At 36.1% G+C, this 24,761-nt stretch overlaps 1 protein-coding gene across 1 annotated transcript in view; it reads right to left on the bottom strand.

The window, feature by feature from the left end:
• The window catches only part of LOC149083122 (BAI1-associated protein 3-like), a 251,584-nt gene that overhangs the window by 149,400 nt on the left and 77,423 nt on the right, over positions 1-24,761 (bottom strand). The window lies entirely within an intron of this gene.

The raw sequence follows: 24,761 nt of genomic DNA, 5'->3' as shown, positions 1-24,761 counted from the left end.
GGGAACGTTTATAAAATTATTGTGAGAAATTATATTTTCAATTATAAGTCTCATTTTTCTTATCTTATTTCTAAACTCTTCTTTTTAGATTCCGAAGGGTCTTACATTACATAGGCCGGTATTACACTATAAAAGTTTTGTAAAAGTCCTTTTATAAAACTTGAAAAATGTAGCCAACAAGGTCACCGGTTGCATTTTCTAGAATGTAACCAATAACCTTATTGGTTAGATTTTGCAAGTTTTATAAAAGGACTTTTACAGTGTAATACCGGTCTTACTGAGTTAACTTTGTAGTACACTTATTACCGCACTGGACTTGAGCTATGACGAGAGACAATATTTTTTTTTTGAGTAATGTTTACATTGAAAGAGCGCGGCTGTCGGGGAGGGGAAGGGGGGGGGGAGAGATAGGATGGATTTGTTTATACAGCGTCAATCGACTGCTTCGAAAACCGGTATCGTTTATTGAGTGACGATTCTAGGTTGTGGTGTCGCAGGGAGATTTTCTCCAATAGGAATGTTAATAAATGGAATAGCTTAACTCCGGGGTCATGAATTATAACACAACTAATTACCTTTAAAAAGAAGTATGATAGAAATAGTGGCATTAATCGAGAATATATACATACTTAGATGAGACGTAATCTTTTTTATGGGTAGTGTATTATATAGTATTAATTATTAGTTAGTTTGTTTTTTCGTGATAAATGTGCTGTTGTTTAGGGTTCAGTTATATTTGACATCCATTTTCTTATGGGCTTATCTTTTCAGCCACCTTGATGGGCAATTTACCTGTTGTGGTCTTTGTATTTATATTGGTATAAGCCTATATTTTGTAAAAATGGGGATTTCAAACTGCAAAGGCGTGAGAAACGTCTTGTCATATGGAAACAAGTTGTTATGAGAGAAATACTAAATTATCCGGATCAATAAAAAGGATGGAAACTAAAATCAAGGAAGTACAGAAAGAATACAAGGGACAAAATTATCACATATTCTCACAAAATTGTAAAAAAAAAGATCAATGAATAGAATATTTGAGAAAAATAGATCATGATAGCATACATTCGGAGTACGACACAGGAAAAAAATCTAAGGAGAAATCGGAAAATCTCGGAAAAAAAATGGAACAATTTAAAATCTAGAACTGCTTTGAATTGAAAATCGATGAAGAAAAAGATGATTATGATCAGGAGGGAGGTAATAATAATCTTTGCTTAGCATCAATTTGCAATGCGTTCTATAGAGGTGCTCCAGTGCTCTTTAACCTTTTCCTACTTGCGGACCGGTAACAGAAATAATTTACGAATCTCAATGAAAATGAAAGAAATAATTTTTGTGGATCAGCAAAAAATATATAAATAAATAGAAGAAATAATTTTTGCGTACACCCCTATGCTGTCAAGTACTAGGTCACAGCTTTGCTTCCTAAGGACTTTTCAATAAAATATACAGCAGTGTACGAACTTGAGAGAGAGAGAGAGAGAGAGTTCATTTCGGCAATAAAAACATCTAAAATTATTCAGTATTATACAATATTTGAATTTAGGTGACCCTCGAATATTTAGCAATATGGATAATCAAATGTAAATTGATTTGTAATGCATACACTACATACGCTCATGGATTATGTTATTATTTGGGTATTGTTATCACTTTCGTCGAGTACGGAACAGATCAATATCATAACATTGGAAAAAATCCATCTACTATTATCAGGTCTTTGGTTTATGTTATCAATTTTTGAACTAGACTAATTTCTTCTATAAGTTACCGTTATCAATTTGTAAGAGTATGTAGGAGGCCTTCTTATTGACAAAAATTTCTGTACTCAGGCTCACAATGTCCTAATCGGGCGGTAATTAGCCTTTATGATCCATGTACTTATAGCGCTGCTTTTGTAATAGGCTTTCACCATAGTCTCTTCTGTAGTGAAGGCATGTGTAAGGATAAGAAAAAGTCCCTTCAGTTCGTGGTCAGTTTCTTTCAACTCACCTTACAGTTCCTCGGTGGGAAGATTTTCACAAGGGAATATGTAGAACGTACCATGCATTCTGAGAAGCATCTAGTAGTATATAATCTTCTAATATATACACATATAAGACATTTTTATTCCAAATCCTCACAATTTCTGAATAAGAAAGAAAGGGTTTTTGCTTAAGTGGGGGGGGGGGAACCTCTTTTAAAACGATTAAAGAAATTACACGGTCCAACCCTCTTATGGTTCGATCCCATAAAAACGTATTGAATTTTTTATAAAGAAAATACAAATGTAAATGGATTTTCGAATACATCAGTACAGCAATTTAATTAATTAGCGTGTAATGGTAAAACATACAATTTGCCTTGTTATTAGTGTTATTTATAAACAGATAAATCTTATTTTTGGCAAAGTTAAATAGTTTTTTTACCTTGAATTCTGTTTCCAATTCCCTCAATTTTGTGCGATTTTACAAAGCTCTGAACACGTAAAATTTCAGCAGCTTTTTAAAAATGACACCAACAAGGGATCAACTCTTTTTAGTTCAAAATGTATTGCACGTGTATAGCTATATTTTGTACTGAAACGACACCGAAATATATACCGTGTTTTCCCTAAAATAAGACCTAACCAAAAAACAAGCCTTAGCATGATTTTTCAGGATGCTCCTATAATATAAGCCTTAGTTGAAATCATTAGTTACATGGAGCAGTTTTTACGTCTGTTGCTTACGCTTGACGAATGCATTTGTAAAAAACATTAATATATCAATTTTATTATTGGTTACAATTTGTTTACATTTTTTTACCTTTCTTTCGTCTTATCCAGGGCAGTCGCATCAATATTATTATTATTATGTCAATAATATAACTGACATTCATACTTAAAATAAATGATAATATTTTAATTGTAAGTACATGACGGGCGTCTTAGACGAGAGGTTAACATCTCTAGAGATGTTAGAGCACTCGTCCGGCAATCGAGGGACCCGGGTTCGACTCCCGGTAGAGGCAGAGATGAGTTTTTTCCTTCCTTAAAAAAAAAAAAAAAAAAAAAAAATTGACATCTCAAATAATAAATATCTTCACAACATCCAGTCTTCTGTATATCTTGTATTAACAAGTGGAGAGCGACATTCATGTCATATCTCTAGAGATGTTATTCTCGCAAGAATGACTGCCTATCTCGAGAGTCGTGATATTGTAGGCAGGACAGACTTGGGAGCTTACCCAGGTATTAAATCAGCGGTGGTTGTGTATTGTCAATGCAGTATGAGAAGGGTAAATGGACAAGAAATTATTATTTTATGAGGATTGTGTTGTTGGATATTAGAGATCAAGGCCAATGAATCTACAGCAAACAAAATCTTAAGAAATTCCACCCGTATTTTGTAGATGTTCGTACATAATTAATGTCGATTTTTGTGCATCAGAAAAATAGGACATAATCTGAAAATAAGCCCTAATGCGATCTTTTGGGGCAAAAAATTAATGTAAGAACGGGTCTTATTTCAGGAAAAAAAAAGCTTTCAAAAATTCCTAAAAAAATTGTGAAAAGAAATAGTATAATATTTTGACCATGTATTTACCATGTATATTTAAATATGTACGGGATCTCTGAAGGACAAACATTTTTGAAACGTGTTATGTTACAAAGAAAAACGGAGTTATCCCGTTTCCACACGTCCCTTTCGACCAAACGGGACATACGATCATCGTACTTACACAACCGGGATTTAATAATCAATCGGTTATTGTTATCAGAAATCTCGAGTCCTCGTTAATCACATTAATCGGCGTGCACTATACTGAAATAAGATATTGATCTACTTATCCGTTGATATGTAATGCTACCTGATAACTAATTTGCTTCGATTTGATTTTTCTCGGGGAATACAGGTTTTAATTCTTACAGACATAGCGACCGATTACATTTTTATTAGTTATGGGGGGATATCAGGTAGACATAATTTGACCTTCTTTTGCAGACGTACACAATTTTTCCGTCTCGATCGAAAGAGAATAGTCAAGATCCAATCTGACTAGATCAATAACAACATTGTTATTGGTTCTATGCGATTGCGTGTGTGCACATGTCTGAGCATTACGTTATCGCAGGAAACGCGATACCAGCATATGTATCGTATGCCTTTGAATACTGTTTAAGGGTCGACGCGCGATATGTCTCTATGTGATCGTAATTAAAGTTGCTATTCCCCGCTTCGGTCTTGTATTTGTAAAGAACCCTCTCGTTGTTCCGAATGAAAGTAGTGAGCAACCATGTCCTCCAGCGTAGAAAGCATAAATATTAATACGGAAAAGGATGGTAAATCCTTTCGTGGTGAAGGATGGCAAAACTCGAGCGTTGTTTGCGGAAGACGGGCTGTAGGAAATCCAATTCGCGTACGTATTACTCATGCTTTCCATGTTTAGATTCACGGAAATGATACAGTATCGTTGTAGTTTTGAGCGGCGAGGAATTTCCGATGATTTCTAGATAAGTTTCAATATTATTTGCTGCTTATCGGAATTTTCTGAAGGAAGAGAGAGAAATTCTTGTAATTCTATGACCGTATGAAATGCACATTCGAAGTAAAAAGTTATACGGCACACGTTGTGAGTAGAAGACTACAATCCTCCAAGCGATATCGAGATAAAAGAGTACCTGGTGTAAATGAAATTATTTCACGGAAACAGTTGTGTTATCGTTTCTTGAAAGATAAGTCGAATAATTTCAGATTTAAAAGATAATGAATTAAATCTTGTCTTCGTTTGGAAACCGCACATACTCTACTCACGATTATAAACATTCTTATCACTTCGATTACCGCTAACAAGTAATAATAATGCGAAGGAATATTCTAGGTTTCTAACTGCTAGTTCATGATCTTGCTGCTGTACAGCCATATGGGAATCGTGCTGAACTTGCACCACTGCAGTATATGTTCGAACCCCGCTGACGGCATATTGTTGGTCGGCTAAAGTTTGTTTTCTGTGGTTTTGCAACGTTAACCCTTTATATCCTGACGGTACTTTAAAGTATCAGGTTGAATAATTTGTTTTGAACTAACTAACTGCTTTAAAAACATTGTTTTTTTTGTCTTTAATTAGAACTAAAATGACCTACCAAATAATTTACATCATAACTATTTATAAATATCATTATATTTATACTTTATTTTAATTTATTATAATTTTCTTCTTATGATACTTTTCACAATGTCTATGTAAAGGGTTAACGTGCGAATGTGAGCCGGTCTTCAATTTGAGAAAGTGTCTCCGCGGAGAGCAAGCAGTTCTTTAACATGATACCTACATTAAACGATGACATAACACGAAAAAATTCAGGTATCTGACATTTTCACTTCAAAATATGCATATTATACAATTTAACAGAGTAGGTCTAGGATTTAAAAATTGTACGTTATTATTGTTATTTTTTGAATAGTAACTTCAACAAGATGCAACTTTATCATAAATTTATCTATATTTTATGTCCTAAAATTTCTCTAAATCATTTCAATAAGCAATAATTTCGTGCCAAAAAAACATGAGAAGCTTGTGACATTTGGATAAGCATTGTTTCAAAAAACTTTCACTATTTAACAAAAAAAAAAGTTTTTATAAAAGAGCTTTTCAAAGGAAAGACTTAGTGTAAACAATGCGCACCAACAACTTATATTGAAGTTTAAAAAAAAATTAAAATTGGAAGTTATTACATATACAATAGGCAATGAAAACTTCGAAGTTCAATCGAACTCCTCTTAACGGTCAACTCTCTTTCACGGCCAAATAATAATTAGGTTTTATTCTAAAGGTTTCATTAAGAACCTACTTTTCTACAGTCATCCCTCTATTACAGACGAATTTGTTTGCAGAAACGGAGTCTGCAAAAGAGGGGGGGGGGGGGTTACTATTTTTAAAATGGAAAAATTGAAAGAATTCATGTTTTTGAAAAGTCTTGTGCACCAACTCTCTTGAAGATAAAAACAAACGTTAAAGTTCGTTTTGACTACAAAAACACGAGAAATATGACAAGACAAATATACAGTCAAATCTCTATAAGTCGAATATGCTGCAGCCGGCAAAAATATTTGAGTTATCGTTAGTTCGGCTAATCGAAAATTCCAATTTCAGATTGGGAAAAAGAGAGATTCATTAAAATAACAGCGCTATTTACGAATATCGTATTAGTAAAACATGTCAAACTACTGGAGATGGAAGAAATTCGAAAAATTTGCTGAATTCTTTGCTAAAATCGGAATTGTATTGCCAAATATTGTTTTCTTTTAATTTTTTTTGAATCCCGAAAACTTCAACTTGAAGGTAGAAAACTTCGAGTTGACGGAAAATTTTAACATTAAAATGCAAAAAAAAGTTTTGGGCTGAGTGAAAACTTATTGAGTTATTGTAGTTAGACTTGTTGCGAATCGACTATGCTAAAAAAAAATCTGAGTGAAAATCTCGCGTGACAGAAGTGGAAATCCTAGGTTTTCACAATGTCGGATTCACGCATTCTCGAAAATAACAGAAATTGTATTATGACATCGCAGCCAATTAGGAGCTAGCACCGTGACGTCACTAAACTTGCGTTCGCGTGAGAAATATACTCTCGTGTTGCCAGGGAGGTTGCGGTGTCACGGGGAATAGGGAAAAGTATAGCTACTGGATATAGCCTAGGGAAAGGTATTAGGTTATGGAAAGGTCTTTATTCCAGTCGTCTTAGGGAAAGGTAATAAACTGTCTATGTCCGACACAACCCCCCCCCATCCACCCAACTTAATTTTCTTACATGGCCAAAACTCTATTGGCATTCCCCCCATACCACAACCCATCTGCTTCTCAGGCCTTTATTAAACAATCAGTTGGAGGGGAAAAAGAAAGTGTTTCAGAGTTTTTGTGATGAATTACCTTTTCCCTCACAGAAATTTACTCTCGTCACTCTTTTTCACTGTTATGTCGCTAGAGAATTTTCATTTAAAAAAAAAACCAAAAAAAAACATTGAGATTGTAAAAAATTGTAAAATTTTAGCATTACATAATTAGTAAAATAGAGCAAAAAATATTATAATGTTGAGCTTGAAATAACGATAACGGAATGATAAGGCACTCAAGATGGGGGAAAAAACACCTCTTTATAAAGTTTCCACTTCGAGATCGAAGTGCCATGATAGCAATCTACGAAAAAAAAAAATACTATGCTTGAAGCTAACACACAATACCTTCACATTTTATTATTTCGAAGAAACGCTTTAAATAAAATAACCAGAAATGATACAATAGAAACGTGAGAAATCTGAGGATGTATCAGTTCCTGCGAGGCATCTTATATCAACTCACTTCGAATTTGGCTTTTGTCTACGTCCTTGTTCTACGCATCGAAGGACAACGTCAAAGAACAAAGTTACCGAAATATAAGGGCAGAAGAAAAAGAAATGAAACACGCTTTTATTTTTGATGGAGTTTCTTTCTATTTTGAAGAAAATAAAGATCGGAAAGAGGGAGAAACACACAACGTGGCGCCTGTAAAATATATATATAAAAAAGAACGGTTTTTGTTCTTTTATACGCTTTCATTTTTTGTTACTTTCCTGTTCCTCATGTTGAAAGATGGCGTATAGTGTATAGATATCGAAATCCCGTAAAATAATAGATTATACGCTGAAGTGATTTCTTCTTGACGTTGATAACGATTTCTGTGATATTCGAGTGCCCGTGAACTCAAGTAAATAATGAATGTCATTCCCGAAAACACTCATTCGCAGAGGATGTGACAACATTAACGAGAGTCTGAATATGATTTGGATGAATAGTTTACATAAAAGAGAGGTTCTTAACCTATGGGTCGCTACCCAATATTGGTTCGCATGGGCTGTTGAGATGGGTCGTACGGCCCGGTTATAAACGCATTTGTTGTGCCACTACTACTACTTAATCGAACACGCACCTCGTACACATTCTGCGGAATTTCTAATGAATGTTACAAGACCAGTCATTAAATTTGAATGACCCTACCCGATTTTGACAAATTTTCCTCTTTTTACACACGCAATAAATTACACATACTTTCTTGTCTTTCCCTTCGCACGTAGTCCCCGAGGCTACAATTTATAAGCCCGCAGATGGCCCACAAGGGCCAGGCCCGGTAAAATAAATCTCATTCTGGTCTGGTCTGGAGACTTTTTTAAATGGGAGACCGGCTCACATATTCACGCCTCGAAAATGGAAAACCACAGAAAACCAACTTCAGCTGACCGCATAATATTGTTACAGAATGCGCAGGAAAGCTGAAAATATGTATACGAAAATATGAGCACGCTAAAAAAATTGATGAATACGTATTCTTAATTGACGAGAATTTGGAATTAATGATAGACATACATAATTCCTTAATTAAGGAAAAGAATAAGTGTTTCTGAAATTGATGAAAGAAATGCGTGTTTACAGAATTAATGGAAGTTTTGTAAATAATTGCAGAATTGATGAGAGAAATATGTAGTTCCAGATTTAATGAGAACATTCACAGAATTCCTGAGAGAAGTAAGTAGAAATTATAGGGAGAAATAATTTCAAAATCAATGAAAGCTCAGAATTTATGAAAATATTTTCCATTATTGTCTCTTCTTCGGAGAGTTTAACTGCAACTACCGAATTTTTTTGGGAAGATGCGAATTTCGTTACAGTCAGGAAAAATATCATCGTATTGTCCACAGCTGCTTATAATCCGCATATGCAAGTTCCATCCACTAATAATGAAATCTTGGGGAATTAAATGGGTTTTTCAGTTCAGTAACGCTCTTGTGAAGAAAAAAAGTTGATTTTTCCGCTTGCATTTACGAGTACATACGCTATCCATAAAATCTTCCAAAAAGTTTTTTTTCCCTCACAAATTAAATTTTAAAAAGTTATTTATTTCTATTCCAACCATCTCAGAAAAAAAAGGAAACTGCAGCTGTGTGTAATCCGCATTAACAAATTCAGATTTTTTTTAACGTATAATCTGAGGATTATATGCGCTGGAAAATACGATACATTTTTCGTGACTTCTGAACAAATTAACTCCTCATGGGACCATCGGTACAGAACAGCATCCAATTTTCAGAAGGATAGATACTAATAGAGTATCCGTAACAGAGAAGTAGGCGCTAACAATCTTGTTTAAGGCTGGCTCCTTCTAGATTAACGAGAGACAACACAGATTCTGGCGATACAAAAAAAATAAACACTTAAAGAGAAGGCACTTTCAATAATTATGAAATTTTCAGTTCCGGAAGTACTTAGAATGTGTCGAAATTCATAAAAACATTTTCAACCCTTCCGCGGCACACCAGAAACCACTAAACCCCCGTAAAGTGCCCATACCTTTTTCTTTTCTTTTTTATGAAGTTGGCTTTTTTTTCCTATTTCAACAAGTTGCAAAGTAAGGGTATTGGGAAACATGTTCAATTGAGAAATCATCATTACAAAATATCTGAACTTGCCATTACTAAAATTAAAGGCTTTTAAGAAGGCGAGATATCTCGTCAATGTCGGTAGAAATGTCAGTTGAACACATAAGCTCAAATCTCATCATTTTTGGGTCACTCGAATCCACTTCGTGACGGAACAGGACAACATTTCACAATATCTTATTTTTATTCCTACTTACGTACTGCGTTTATTCAAATACATGACATGTGTGCACCTAATCTCAGATATGATGTTTAACTGGCGTATAAAATTCTGAACATACATACATAGCATTTAGAGACGCTTTTTTTGGTAACCTATTTATTTACTTACTTTATAAAAATTAAAACGATCAAGCATCAAATCAAGCATAATCATTAAATACATTGTCTCACTTGCCTTTTGCCGCTTCTATACTTTATCAAATTATTAAGCATTCTCTCTCTCTCCCTCAAACATATTTTTAAAATATCATTAATTAAACTCTTAAATAAAATCATTTTAAACAATGTGTTTCTCATGACAAAAATTATCTTAAGCCCCTCCATATGAAATTATAATAAAAGACAAACACAAGACCAGAAGATATTCACAAAAGTCACTCAAAATACAAAAGCTCAACACTTACCAACCATCATCCTCTGCCCTTGGGACCCACCCCGTGGCAGGAAAACACGTGTGTGTACATATTATATTAATTTTCAAACTAAATTTCAAAGAAAATCGTTTCTGTCCGGCGGAAGAGAGCGGGACCTCCCTACTCCTAAAGGTTCCTGGCAAGAAGTGTGTGACACACCTAGAATACGAGCACTTTGATAGAGATGCGGTTTTCTAATTGCGGATCGTGTGTTACTTCTGGAATTTCGTCCAAATGTGGGAACGAGTTAGAGGAAAGCTTGTTTATAATTTGACGGCAGTCACCGACTGAAAAATACGAGATTGGCATATGAACTTTAAAAGGCTTTCACCGAAGATAAGAAGTAAAGGCAGGTGCCAAGATTGGTAAAAGAGATCAAAGAAGAAAAGAAGTGTTCAATTCCACGATTGATTTAAAAAAATTAAAAGTCCTTATCGTAAAATGCTCACAACACCGGCAATCATAGAAATTTTCCGATAATTAACTAAATTTGAAGCGCGTGTAATGAAGTACGAATGCATCAAACCAATTGAAATGGTTTTTGCCTTATCCAAGTTAAATTCCAGGATAATAGGATTTGCTAAATAGCCATCAACAACAAATTATTTAAAGGGAAAAAGTGGGGACTAAGAAAAAGAGCCAACGCCAAATCAAATGTAGTTTCTATATTTGAAAAGAATTTTATATTTTGTCTTCTTTCCTTTTCCACGACGCCACATTATGAATATACGTGTATACGTATATGTATATATATTTCTTGTATATAGAGGAAATAGAACGACTGCGCTTTTTATGGCATTTCGATTAAGCGTCAAGCTCTTGCAATATTTTACATCTTTACAGCGATATATACTGCGCATGTATTTTTTTTTATGGATGGAAACTTCAAAATAAACCTTTAAGAAGAGGGATGGACATATTGTCTGGTTGCCGAAGAAAAGTTGGTTCTCAAAGTGTAAGATGGGCAGAGTTAAAAAAAAAATCGTCCGTCCCCGCATCTTGCTTGGAGGACTATGAGAGCACCAACGAATAAGGCAAATATACGGAAAATACAAAATTCCTAATCCATTTCGACACACAATGGTCGTCGTCTTCAGAGGAAGAATATATATATAACCACTAATCACACTGCCCGAGGATACCCATTTGGCATTTTTTTTCCGACCTAAAGCGATATAATCCTCCCATGGGTCATAAACAGTTAACACAAATGCGACAATTTTTTCGGCAACCTTGGGAGAAAGTGTACAAAAACAATAATACTCGATAGCATAAATACACAATAAACAATAATACTCAGTACCCAAATTAACTTTTTTTTTGAAGATTATTACTTAAATGTTTAAATGTTACCCCCCCCTCTCGAATTACAGCGATTAGTTAATTATCAAATAAAATGAACTGTTCAATATCCGTTTATTTCAAATACACAATTTATTATAGGTTTTTTTATACATATTAAGTGAAAAAGCCGTTGTATATTTACTCATTGCATAACCTTGGAGCAAGAAAGCATAAAGATTTTTTGTAAATTGTGTTTTTCTTGTAAATGGTATATGATATAGATTCTCTATTCGTATAAAGTACTTCTTTGTGTGATTGCTCTACTGGGATACCAGTCAGGATTTTTATACATGAACAGCAGGATTTTGTATAAAATTGGCGTACATTAAAATGAATTAGTGATACATTGCCTTTCGAGAAAATACTGTTAATGTGCAGAATATCTCGTCGAAAAAAATCATATAAACGACTTATAGATAGAATAGAATTTTCGTATGTTCCTTCCCAGACAGTTAATCGATATAATATATGTGGAAATACCCATGCATAGAACACTTCTCTCAAACTGTTGTACGAAATAATAGATTTTAGTTTAAACATCAAACTCATAATTGCTCTTACTTTAATGACAGTTAGTGTGATCTTTACATTTCAATAACTCATTACTCTTTCTATATAAGCACAATTACAAATAATATTAGGATGAAAATCATCACATTCATGAAATTTAATTTCAGTTGTCTGTGTGTATTTAGATTTATTAAATTAAAATACATCCATTTGGTTTTATTTGCGTTAAGCTTTAGTCGAAGGCTTTTAATTCTTTTCTTATGATGTAAATGCCTTTTTCCAGATTTTTTATCAAATCTTCAGTTGTGTCAGTCAGCAGTACAAATTAAAACAGTATCATCTGCGAATAACACTAACTGAACAGAAATATTATGCATTTCATTTATATAAATTAAGAAAAGTATTGATCCCAAAACCGATCCAATATTGTGGACAAAGTTTACCTTCTCTTATAACATCACAGTCGGTCCCACTAAAACGGATATCAACGGTTTATAGTGGAAGCACGGTATAACGATAAAATAAAGGGGCGCGGTAGCCCGGTCGATAAGATGCTCGCCTAAAGTACCAAAGGATGTTTAGAGGTGTCGCGAGTTCGATACCCGGTTCGTCCTTGTCAGAAAACTTTCCTGACACAGGGGTACAACAAAAAACGGCGACTTGACCGCAGCAAAAAATTGCTACTGCAGGGAGTCCCCCATCGAGGGGTTAGCGCACCAACCTCTCGATGAGTATAAAAAACAAGCCTGCCGTTCGGAATCGGCAATAAATTGTAGGTCCCGGTCTAATTAGCCCTCTTGTGCAGAAAAATGACCGTGATGCGACAAAAATGATCAAATGATAAATCCTTCTAAAACGATATTTTTTGAAACCAGACCGATACCCATGTTAATATTCCTTATGAAACCTATAACGAAAACAAAAATAGATTTTGAGAAACAGCTAAAATGATATACATATATATTTTAATATTTCGCTCGAAATATTGTTCGATATATTTTTAAACTCGTCACATATTTTAGTTCTACCGAAGGAAGTCCAATAATATCCGTATTTGGTACTGCCTGATCACGCGTAGCCGGTCAATTTGTCGCAATCAACTTGTCGCGCTCAACTCGTCGCGCATCAATTTGTCGCAGTGCCAATTCGTCGCGGTACAAATTCGTCGCAGAGCCAATTCGTCGCGATACAAATTCGTCGCGGTACAAATTCGTCGCGATACAAATTCGTCGCGGTACAAATTCGTCGCAGAGCCAATTCGTCGCGGTACAAATTCGTCGCAGAGCCAATTCGTCGCGGTACAAATTCGTCGCAGTGACAATTTGTCGTGTAACCAATTCGTCGGGACGTCAATTTATCGCAGAGTCAACTCGTCACGCGATCTGTATGTAGGTTTTTTTGTCTCATACGTGAAAAAATAAACATGAAGAAAAGTTTTTTTCCATCAAGAAATGCACACAGTTTACTAAATTTTTTTTTTTGTCATTTCGAAAAAAATCATCGAAATTACATCGAAATTAAAATTACAATTGATATTAATGTTTTATTATTTAATTATTGTAAATGTTAAAAAAATCATTTTTTCTATGATAAAATTTTAAAATTCTGTAAAAAAATGTCGGTGTTTATGATATTCCCCAAATTACAGTACAGCGGAGGCTGTCTTTAAGTGTAAACTTGTATCTGTCCCATGTGGAATCGAGACTCCCACCAACATTAACCACTACAGTATCTCCACAAGAACCTGAAATAATTAATAATTTAATTTAATTAATATTTCATTTTCACCGGATAAGCCACACTTGTCGCTTTCTCTCGAGATTTGCATTACTCGTAGCGAGGGGAGTTGGGGCGCACACCGAGATGATAAATTGCGATCACATACATTTTCAAAATTTAATTTGCACCGGATAAGTTGCTCAAGTTAAAAACTCAAAAAATCCAACCAATAAAGTTCATAGGTTACATTCGAGCAAATGCAACCGATAATCTTATTGGTTGAATTTTTCAAGTTTTATAAAAGGACTTTTAGAACACTTTCATAGTGTAATGCTAGCCTTAGATATATTGTCGGTAAAAAATTCCTCAAAGATGTATTCCCTACATGGCAGATACATATTCAATAGTGAATTAGGGCCATTCAAGTATTACGTGAGCAGATTTTCAGCCATTTTTGACCCCCTCCCCCTTGTCAGCAAAAATCAGCAAAACACTGACCCCCATCCCCTCCCCCGTCAGCAAAATTTCACCAGAAGCTTAGAATATTTCATATCTTCAAAAAGGGGTGGTTGATGACGTAAGCGACCTTCAACCCCCCCCCCCCCGCCATCAAAAGTCAACAAATCCGAAACTCCCTCCCCGATCCTGACGTAATACTTGAATGACCCCTTAGGCAAATTGTGCTTTGGGATGGGCATTGATCCTAATTTATCATCTTGGTGTGTTCCCGCAACACCCCTCGCTGCGAGAAATGGAGATCCCGCCAGAAAGCGGGAGTGCGGCTTATACGGTGAAAATTTAATTTTGAAAATTTATTTTATCGTAATTTATCATCTTGGTGTGTTCGCCCAACGCCCCTCGCTGCGAGAAATGGAGATCCCGCCAGAAAGCGGGAGTGCGGCTTATACGGTGAAAATTTAATTTTGAAAATTTATTTTATCGTAATTTATCATCTTGGTGTGTTCGCCCAACGCCACTCGCTGCGAGAAATGGAGATCCCGCCAGAAAGCGGGAGTGCGGCTTATACGGTGAAAATTTAATTTTGAAAATTTATTTTATCGTAATTTATCATCTTGGTGTGTTCGCCCAACGCCACTCGCTGCGAGAAATGGAGATCCCGCCAGAAAGCGGGAGTGCGGCTTATACGGTGAAAATTTAATTTTGAAAATTTATTTTATCGTAATTTATCATCTTGGTGTGTTCGCCCAACGCCACTCGCTGCGAGAAATGGAGATCCCGCCAGAAAGCGGGAGTGCGGCTTATACGGTGAAAATTTAATTTTGAAAATTTATTTTATCGTAATTTATCATCTTGGTGTGTTCGCCCAACGCCACTCGCTGTGAGAAATGGAGTTCCCGCCAGAAAGCGGGAGTGCGGCTTATACGGTGAAAATTTAATTTTGAAAATTTATTTTATCGTAATTTATCATCTTGGTGTGTTCGCCCAACGCCCCTCGCTGCGAGAAATGGAGATCCCGCCAGAAAGCGGGAGTGCGGCTTATACGGTGAAAATTTAATTTTGAAAATTTATTTGATCGGCGTACTGACTCTGCGACAAATTTGTACCGCGACGAACTGATTCTGCGACAAATTCGTACCGCGACGAACTGATTCTGCGACAAATTTGTACCGCGACGAACTGACTCTGCGACAAATTTGTACCGCGACGAAATGAGTCTGCGACAAATTTTCACCGCGACGAACTGACTCTGCGACAAATTTGTACCGCGACGAACTGACTCTGCGACAAATTTGTACCGCGACGAGTTTGTAGCACGACGAATTGACGCTGCGACAAATTGATTGCGACGAATTGTCGTGCGACAAGTTGATCGCGACGAATTGACCTAGACCCCTGATCACGGAAGTGATGAAGTTTCTGGTATCGCTAACTTTTTGTGTGGTGCACAAAAGTGTATTGCGACGCACACTTTTACAGGGGCAATATACATCTATCTGAATTTTACTTATCTACTAATCCAATAAAATTTTTTGGGGCGATTAAATACTCAGACGAGCCTTTTTTTTGGTGGTACTAAAACCAAAGCTGATATACGTAGTAAAGATTCCAACAGCAGCAAGAATCGATGGCACATGATGATAACGCTGCCTCTCGATGTAACGATATCTTTTCTTGGTCCGCAGAATATCGTTATATCGTGGTTTCACTGTATCCGATTAAGCGGGGGTATTCGGTTATGCGGGAAACACAGTTCAATTACCGTTATACACCGTTAGTATTGTTTGTAAAATGTCTTAATTGCAATGTCTTGAACATGAAATTGTTTCGTTCTTTGCTGCCATCTTTGTAACCAACCCTTTGAAGCAGAAAAATGTTTAGTTTTCAGCGTCTTTGGCGACTTTCTGTTTTTTTGCCTTTTGCCGCTGATAGACGGTTTTTTTTTTTTGCTCTTTCGGCGTGAAGCCATTGTAATGCAGCTTGGTTGACACTGTGGAAATTAAATTTTCTCTTCCGTTTTTTCTGATCAAGTTTTCCGTTTTTTCGCCAGTCTTCTTCAATCTCATCAGAATGTTTGTTAATGCTCGACACCTGAGCTTGAAAAATTTATTGCTGTTCCGGATAATGTCTCTCACAAGCACTCAAGATGGCGAAGCCCAGCTCGAAGCAGTTCGAAGGACAACGCAGATTTATTTCAAAGAACAGCTATTTACACGAACTTACAAGCAGAAATGTTGACGCTAAAAACAGGGAGCGACTTCTCCAACGTACAAGATAGATCCAGTCGTCGAAAAAACTAAACAAAACTCCTAGTTTCGTTCTGGCGGCACCACTATATAGCAAAAGAAGCCTTCTAGAACAATCTCCACGATTATCGTGGGATCTTTACATTTCTCTTGGCACTATGCTATCGCCAAATCATCGGAGCTGTCACCAGACTTGCCAAGTTTGTCGTGAATTTGGCGAGATTTACAGAGAAATTCGAACAATAGAATTTAGCATTTAGCAATAGAATTTAGCATTTAGCAATAGAATTTAGCATTTAGCAATAGAATTTAGCATTTAGCAATAGAATTTAGCGATTTAGCAATAGAATTTCGCGATTTAGCAATAGAATTTCGCGATTTAGTAATGAAATTTAGCTTTAACAATAGAATTTCGCGATTTAGTAATGAAATTTAGCTTTAACAATAGAATTTCGCGATTTAGCTTTAACAATAGAATTTCGCGATTTAGCAATGAAATTTAGCTTTTAGCAATAGACTTTCACGATTTAGCAATGAAATTTAGCTTTTAGCAATAGAATTTCGCGATTTAGCAATGAAATTTAGCTTTTAGCAATAGAATTTCGCGATTTAGCAATGAAATTTAGCTTTTAGCAATAGAATTTCGCGATTTAGCAACGAAATTTAGCTTTTAGCAATAGAATTTCGCGATTTAGCAATGAAATTTAGCTTTTAGCAATAGAATTTCGCGATTTAGCAACGAAATTTAGCTTTTAGCAATAGAATTCAGCAGATTTGATTCAATTAGCTGATTAATTTATCTGCTTGCAAAAAGTGAATGCCTTTTTCTAGAAGAAAGGTCGAATAATAGAGAGAGAGAAAGTAAAAAATTGCTACATTTTTTGACAGAAAATAATCTTGTATAGAGGTACATGCATTTTATAATTCGTTTCATTTATACGATCGTCACGTTTGCGTCCGTTTATAATACAGCATTTACGTCAAGTTTATTTCTATAAATATTCTCATCCACTAATTGATTATCATTAAATTGAGTAACTTATCTTTTCGAATTTCTTCATCTCTAGTAGTTTGACATGTTTTTCTTAAACCATATTCGTGAATAGCGCTGTTATTTTAATGCATGTTTCTTTTTTTCCCACTCTGAAATCGGAATTTCCGTTAAGTCGAATTAACCATAACTCAAACATTGTTTCCGGCCGAGTTATCGCGATTTGACTGTAGTATGAAAAAAGGTAATTTCTCTGAAGAATGATATTTTCATACAGTGTGTGGATTGACGGTTTTTGACTGCAATATATCTCTTATCATAAACCGAAACTTGCTGCGGATTTGTGGAACAAACCACAAAGTCTATTGAGGAACCTGCCTTATTGTTACCTACCATATTAATGACTGCCGCAAAAGTTTTTTGTCGTCCATTCCATTTTCCACTTATCGATATTTAACTGCATTATACATGAACTTTTCGCCTTCAAACCAGTAAATTCTAGAAGATCGGAATTTTGAAAAGATTCAAGTGATAGCTTGAAAAAGTATATCGTGTCATTTCGGAAAATAGAGGTGAAATCTTGAACATTTTTAACACAGCTCTAAGAAAATAAACGACGCAATATAATGTTTACCACACCAATCAACAAACACACTGTAAGGCCATTCATTAACTTTATACAACGAAACCATGGAAATTGAAGAAAAAAACAAATAATTTAAAAATAATTCCAGAAAATATGTACTAATAAAATATAGAAGAATTACGTAAAACAGAGAGAAACGTTGTTGTCTTTATAAATTTCCTGATTATGGGTTATTTATTGTTTAGCAAATACTTCGACATTGAATTTCCCAGAACGACAACAAATCATGTTTGCTTTTCTTTCCTAATTCATTTCGAGACATTATTTTTCTAAAATAGAACAATTGTTCCAATTGATTCGGAATTGTTTTTATTTAACAATCGTTTGTTTCCAGTTTGTGGGTTTCATTAGAATAATTCGCTTCAAATATTTGAAAACTATTCGGAATCAAAGATTAAATTTGTGGGAAAAAGACCGAAAACCAGTAGTTTTTTATTTTGCAAATAATATTACATACGTATAATCATTTCTTTCGTAATGTTTTGGGAATAAATTCTGTATGATTTTTGTTTTGAAATTGCGAAGAAATATATTGATTTCATATACATCAAACAATTACTTAAAAACAGAAAACAGAATAATACCAGAAAACTAAGTTTTTTTTTTAATTTTTTGCAATTCATTTATTTTTCAAACCATAGTGATTAAGTCGAACGTATTATATCTATATACAGAGTGATTTTAAATTCATAGGACAATCTTAAAGAGCTGATATGAGACATGTAAATCAGTATTTTTGATCACAGAATGTGTGGTCGAATCGCAATAGCAAAGGCGGTACAAGGGGTTTATTAGAGACTGCTCAACATCACTTCATCGTAAGCAAATAGCATATTTTTCCGACGGATTTGCTGCGATATGTGCTATCGACCATTCGAGAGTGCATATGAACCTTCGGATTGGATTGGAGTTTGTTTTTTGTTTGGTGGGAAGACCAACAAGTTTATGCTGCACCAAACAATGATCAAACGATATAATGACTTGTGGTGGAATTTGTATTATCCAGGTTGCACCATGAGAAGCCTACCACACTGCAATACCCTGTACCCTGGAATGGCTGATTGCATTCATTGTGGGAAATCCGTCAGAAAAGTATGATATTTGCTTTTGGTGAAGTACTGTTGTGCACTCTCTAAACGTGCTCTGTATCACCTTTGTTATTAACTTTTTTCGACCGCACATTCAATGACCAAAAACGCTTGTTTAGGAGTCTTATATTACCTCTTAAAATTTGTCCCATGAATTTAGAACCACCCTGTATTAATACATCGGATGTTTGTCGTAAATCAGTACAAACTATATAAATCATTTGAACGATTTTTATCATCTTACGCACTCTTATAAAGAATCTCTGCACGATAAGAAATCTGACGCTAAAACAAAATCCGAAGCTAAACAATAAGACAAAATTCAAATTGCGTAATTTAAATATACTATGAGTATTACGTAGGCAAAATTGTTCACTGAATACTAATCTTACGTAAATGGGATCCTAAATCTTAATTGTTTTTCCTTGCGAGACAACCCTCCCATAAAGAAAACTGTCTGAAAGTACGAGTGAACGTGCTTTATTTACTTTGCTTCCCTTTTAATGCTGCGCCTCCATTGTTTAGTCATGCTTGAGACAAATAAATGACTTTTTTATCCGAATTCAGAGCTAACTCTATGCAATTGTCTCTAGTTTTGGTCTAGTCTTTCCCGTTGAGATTAAACTGCACATGGCTTCACGACCGGTTTATACCGCGACGTATATTGTGGAATCGGATTTCTTAATTTCCATTTCTTCGCAGAAAAGAATCCTTTTAACTATAAATATGGCGCAAGAATAATATCAACTGCTATGTTTCACCACTGTTCGCGGGGCGAAACCCTTTCTTCAAAAACAGAAGCTTAATTACCACACCAGAGCACTGTGCTTCTTGGTGGAATTTTAAAAATTATGCCAACACATTAAAAACTCGCACGTACAAAAACTACCAACACATTTACAAGCATTCATCGAGCGTTCGTTTCTCTTTTTTCGTTCGCCACTTCCAGTGGCATCTCTCGCTCTTTTTGTCCAAGTCTACCCTCCTGCCAGATTCCGACACACACCAACTACCCTTTTCCCTTAAGCGCTCACTAGGTTTCTTACACCAGTGGTTCTTAACCTGGGACCATATGCCTCCACCCCTTTGTGGTCCAGGGAAATTCTAAGGGGGCCACGGGTGAAAATAAAATGAAAAGGGGACCACGACCAGTGGTGAAATGGGCCACAGAGAGATGTGAGCAAATAAAATTTTCAAGTGAAATATGTCGGGAAAAAATGTGACTACTTTCAGAGCTGTCCATGGACTAAACGGGGAGCAAGCTGTGGTTATGTTATCTGTGGTATACTAAGCTGTGGCTACTTCCAGCTAAGTATGGGGGGGGGCCCAGAACATCACTTTACCCGAGGACCCATGATGGTGAGATGACCATGCCCGGAACCCCCAAAAGAAGGATGCTCACCGAACTCTATGCTGTGTCGAGAGGGGCAATTTATTGTGTAGGTTCATTAGATCGTCCAGGATTTCACACAGGCCTATTTTTCCCAAATAATTCGGCTCGAGAGGGATGGCAATCTTTTTCCCCCTCTCCTTTGGATCCATGGCTGGCCCAAGAGAGCCGCTGTGGTGGTCGAGTGGTCATAGTAATGGACACGCATCGCGAGATCCCGGGTTCGAATCATACCGTCGTCGCCACAGTGATGATCGGCTGAAGTTGGTTTTCTGTGGTTCCCAACTTCGAGGCGGGAATGCGAGCCGATCTCCCCTTTAAAAAGTCTCGCCACCGAGAGCATCAGACTTATAAACGATACAACTGTAATTCAAAACATTACACTTCACTTCTGAAATATAGATGGCAACACTGAAAAAAAGACATAATGCTTGATACACGCTCACCCTGTTAGGTACACACACACTTCCAGCACAACTCCCTAGGTTGTAAATTGCCCATAGATGGCGATAGGCCTGAGTTGTGCTCGGTTTGAAAGAAAAAAGAAGGCTGGTCCTCAGGGTAATAGAGCTCGATCTTATTTATAAAATTTATGTTCATTGTAAATTTAGTTCTGAATAAATTCAATTGAGTAAGTAGAAAGGGTATAGCTCCTTCTTGAGGGTAGGGGTTCCTAGGTAAGACGAGGGGAGGGGGGGGGGCACGAGAAGAAAACATGGTTCAAAGGGGGCAATTGGCTAAAAAGGTAAACTACTTTTGTCTTCTCTCTTCTTCCTCTCCAAGGTCGAAGGAGCTTCTTTCTCCCATATCGACTTACCATTTTTTACGCTATTTTTCGTCCACGAGTTATTAGCTTGCCTTATTAGCTAGCATGATGTAGCTAATAAGGCTTACTAGCTATTTCATGATGTAGAAAGTATCGAATTTCAGTTTTACTGTTACAGTTTCAATACTCTTCTCGCGAGTCTTCGTTGCCGAATACAGTAACCAGTAATTAGTATTTCAATGCGATGATATGAAATCAGATACCAAAAAAGAAAAAAAAAACAATTTATCAAGTTTTCGAAATCAGATCAATGCTAACATACACATGTGGAAGTTCATTCTGTGCTCTCGAAAGAAATTTCTGTTTTTATTAATCCAAAGACGACAGACAGTACCAAACTCAAATTGAAATATTTGCTAAATTGGTGTTCTGCTATCTGTTGATACACATTCAAACCTACACAAGAACTGGAAAAGATTTTTTATTACATCAAAATTTTAAAAATAATTTATGAAAACTTGTAGCTTAAAAATATTTCATTGAAAAAATAGTAAATAATCTAGAAAGTTCTGAATTATTTTGCCGATTTATATTAAAGAAAAGTATGTTTATATAAAAATAATATATCTTTTTTATTGGTTGTAAATGTATTTAGTTATTGTTAGTGTCCTGTCACTCAGGTAATGGCTCTTGAGTGGTGAGCATTTTTGTGGTGGTGAGCTAAACATAGAAATAGGCATATGAAGGAAGATTCACTTATAGAATCAGGATTTCTGTCTCTGAAATGTGAATGCTAAATTTCGCACGACACTTTGGAAGAATCTGAGGCCCCCCCCACCCCTAGTATGGATTTAATCCTTGTCATTTGAACTGTTTTTTTTTTTTTAATTCGTGCCTGTGAAGAAAATTATTATATTTTATAACTAAATAAAAACGGCTTATATACACATTTAACTCAGTGACATGATGTAGGTAATTTTTTAATTTGTCTACGTTCCACTGATCATTATGAATGAATGAATGCCAGAACCTTGCCACTGGACTTATCCCGTTGGCGAGATCTCTTCTAGCCCAGCTTCGTCGCAGAGTCTGGAAAACTTTATTTTGTGTATTAAAAAAAAAACCCAACTATTTATCATTCTGAAAAATGACCTCCACCAGCTCTCAGGAAGTTTGTCAGTCATTGAGGCTACTCGTGACATAAATTACGCGATTTTTTATATTGCAAAAGCTTGAACCTTATGTGGAGCCAAAGGCATTTTATTTATGATTTATTTTTTAAGCCATCGCGAGTAAGTCAAATGTATTATATTTATATACAGGGTGATTCTAAATTCATGGGACAAACTTTAAGAGGCGACATAAGACTCCTATACAAGCGTTTTTGGTCATAGAATGTGCGGTCGAATCGCAATAGCAAAGTTGGTAGAGGGTGTTTTTAGAGAATGCTCAACAGCATTTCACCAGAAGTAAATAACATATTTTACCGATGGATTTGCTGCGATATATGTGCTGTCAACCATTCGAGAGTGCATATGCACACCTTGGGATTGAATTTAAATTTGTATTTTATTCGGTGCAAGGACTATCAACGTTATGCTGCTCAAACATTGTAGTGACTTGTGGTAGATTACCCAGGTTCCACTTTGAGAAGGCCTACCGCGTCATAATACCCTGCACCCTCAAATGGTTGATTGCACTTATTGCAGCAAAAAAATATCACATTTTCTTTTGTGTGTGTGTGGTGGAGTGCGGTTTTGCACTCTCTAAAAACACTCTCTACCCCCTTTGCTATTGCGATTTGGGCACACATTCTATGACCAAAAGATGTTTGTTTAGGAGTCTTACATCACCTCTTAAAGTTTGTTCCGTGAATTTAGAATCAGCCTGTGTACAATATTTGAATTTTAACTGTAAAAATTAAAAACAGGCGCCTATTTTCCCAAATGTGGGAAATGCCTGGATTGGAAAATCACACGCACGCACGCACACATATAACGCTTTCTTCCTTTTTTTTCAAACCCTGAACACCTGCGATCTATCACCATGGGCGATTTACTACAGAATGTGCACGTGTACCTAACAGTTGAGTTCGTATCTAGTGTCGTGCGGGAATTTCAGAGTGCTGTTACCCATTTTTTAAACTATGAGTGAAGTGAAAAACGATTGAATATTTGTACCGTTTTAGGTCTGTTGCTCTCTTCGTTGGGGTTTGAACCCTGGTCATCGCGATGCGAGTTCGTCACTGTGACCGCAATGCGATTAAAATTTTTACGCTGATGTATTGAGCAAATTGCTGCTTGCGGTTGTGTAGGACTCCGATTGTGACGATCCAGGACCAAACCCCGTTAGCGGAAAGTCAAGCGTATAGTAATTGTTTTTTGACGTGAATGCATCTTTCAAATCTTCTGACGATATGCTGGATGCATTCTCATAAAGTTTTGTAACGAAATAATTTAAACTTTCATACCTCAGGATGTATTCACAATATACCAGTGTTTTTAATTTCTGTGGGTAGATGTCGTTAAAAAAAATCTAATGATATCACTCTGATACCTCTTTCGTTCTGGTCACCAGGCTCGCGGCCCTTTTCCGTAAACAAATTAATTTACCCGGAAGTTTCTCGGAAGGTTCACAACGCAAATAGAAGCGAATGGTATTGTCTGATAGGCACTTCTGAGAAAAATCCAATGATGCCACTCTGGTTTTAATAACTTTTCTGGTCTATGCACCAGGCTCGTGCCCGCATTCGTAACAAAATTGCTTTTTTTACGCTATATTCCGGGAGATTCGCAACGCATATAAAAGGCAATGGTATCACCCGTTAGATATTCCAAAGACAAGTAAGGTGATAATAATTTCAATAAGTCAGTACCTACCACGCTATTCAAGACGCAATGAACGTATTCACGTCAAAACTTGCGGCCGTGTCTATGACACAGCCTAGCCCAATTTCTTAATTTAATGTTAGGTATAGACTAAGTAGAATAACAGACCTGAATGTGATGAGCTCTAATCTGACACATTTCTCGGAAAAAGAAACGGATACAAATGTGACGAAAAATTTGTCTTTATATCCGAGGTCGTTGCATTTTCATCAACGTTATAAGCAGTATTCACAATTATTAACCACTATGGGAATCAGTCCAGACCACCAATTTTTGACGATATAGCCGAGGTGTCGTTACAACGTATTTTGACTGTAACTCGTGAACCAGTGGTCATGGAAACATACTTTGATTTAGAAGAAATACGTTTAACGCTCTCCCCGTTAAAAACTCTCGCCGCAGAGAGAAGACCTACAAAGAACGGTACAAATATTCAATCATTGCACTTCACTCATAGTTAGAAAAATTGATGGCAGATGACAACACCATAACAAACATTAATGAGAATCAGCCTGCACGTTAGGTTAACAACGCATACACGCACATTTTCCAGAATGGCCCAGGTCTTCTTCGCGACCGCCAGTTTATATCTTTCACTGAGACAGAACGGCGGGCCATAATCTGGTTGGCAGGAGGAGTAGCCTACAT

This window comes from Pholcus phalangioides, unplaced genomic scaffold (assembly GCF_987345545.1).
Source record: "Pholcus phalangioides strain wild (caught in Gottingen) unplaced genomic scaffold, Ppha-v1.0 ptg000009l_1, whole genome shotgun sequence".
NCBI lineage: Eukaryota > Metazoa > Arthropoda > Arachnida > Araneae > Pholcidae > Pholcus > Pholcus phalangioides.
Note: the sequence above shows the minus strand (reverse complement) of the source record. Positions and strands in the feature narration are given on the sequence as shown.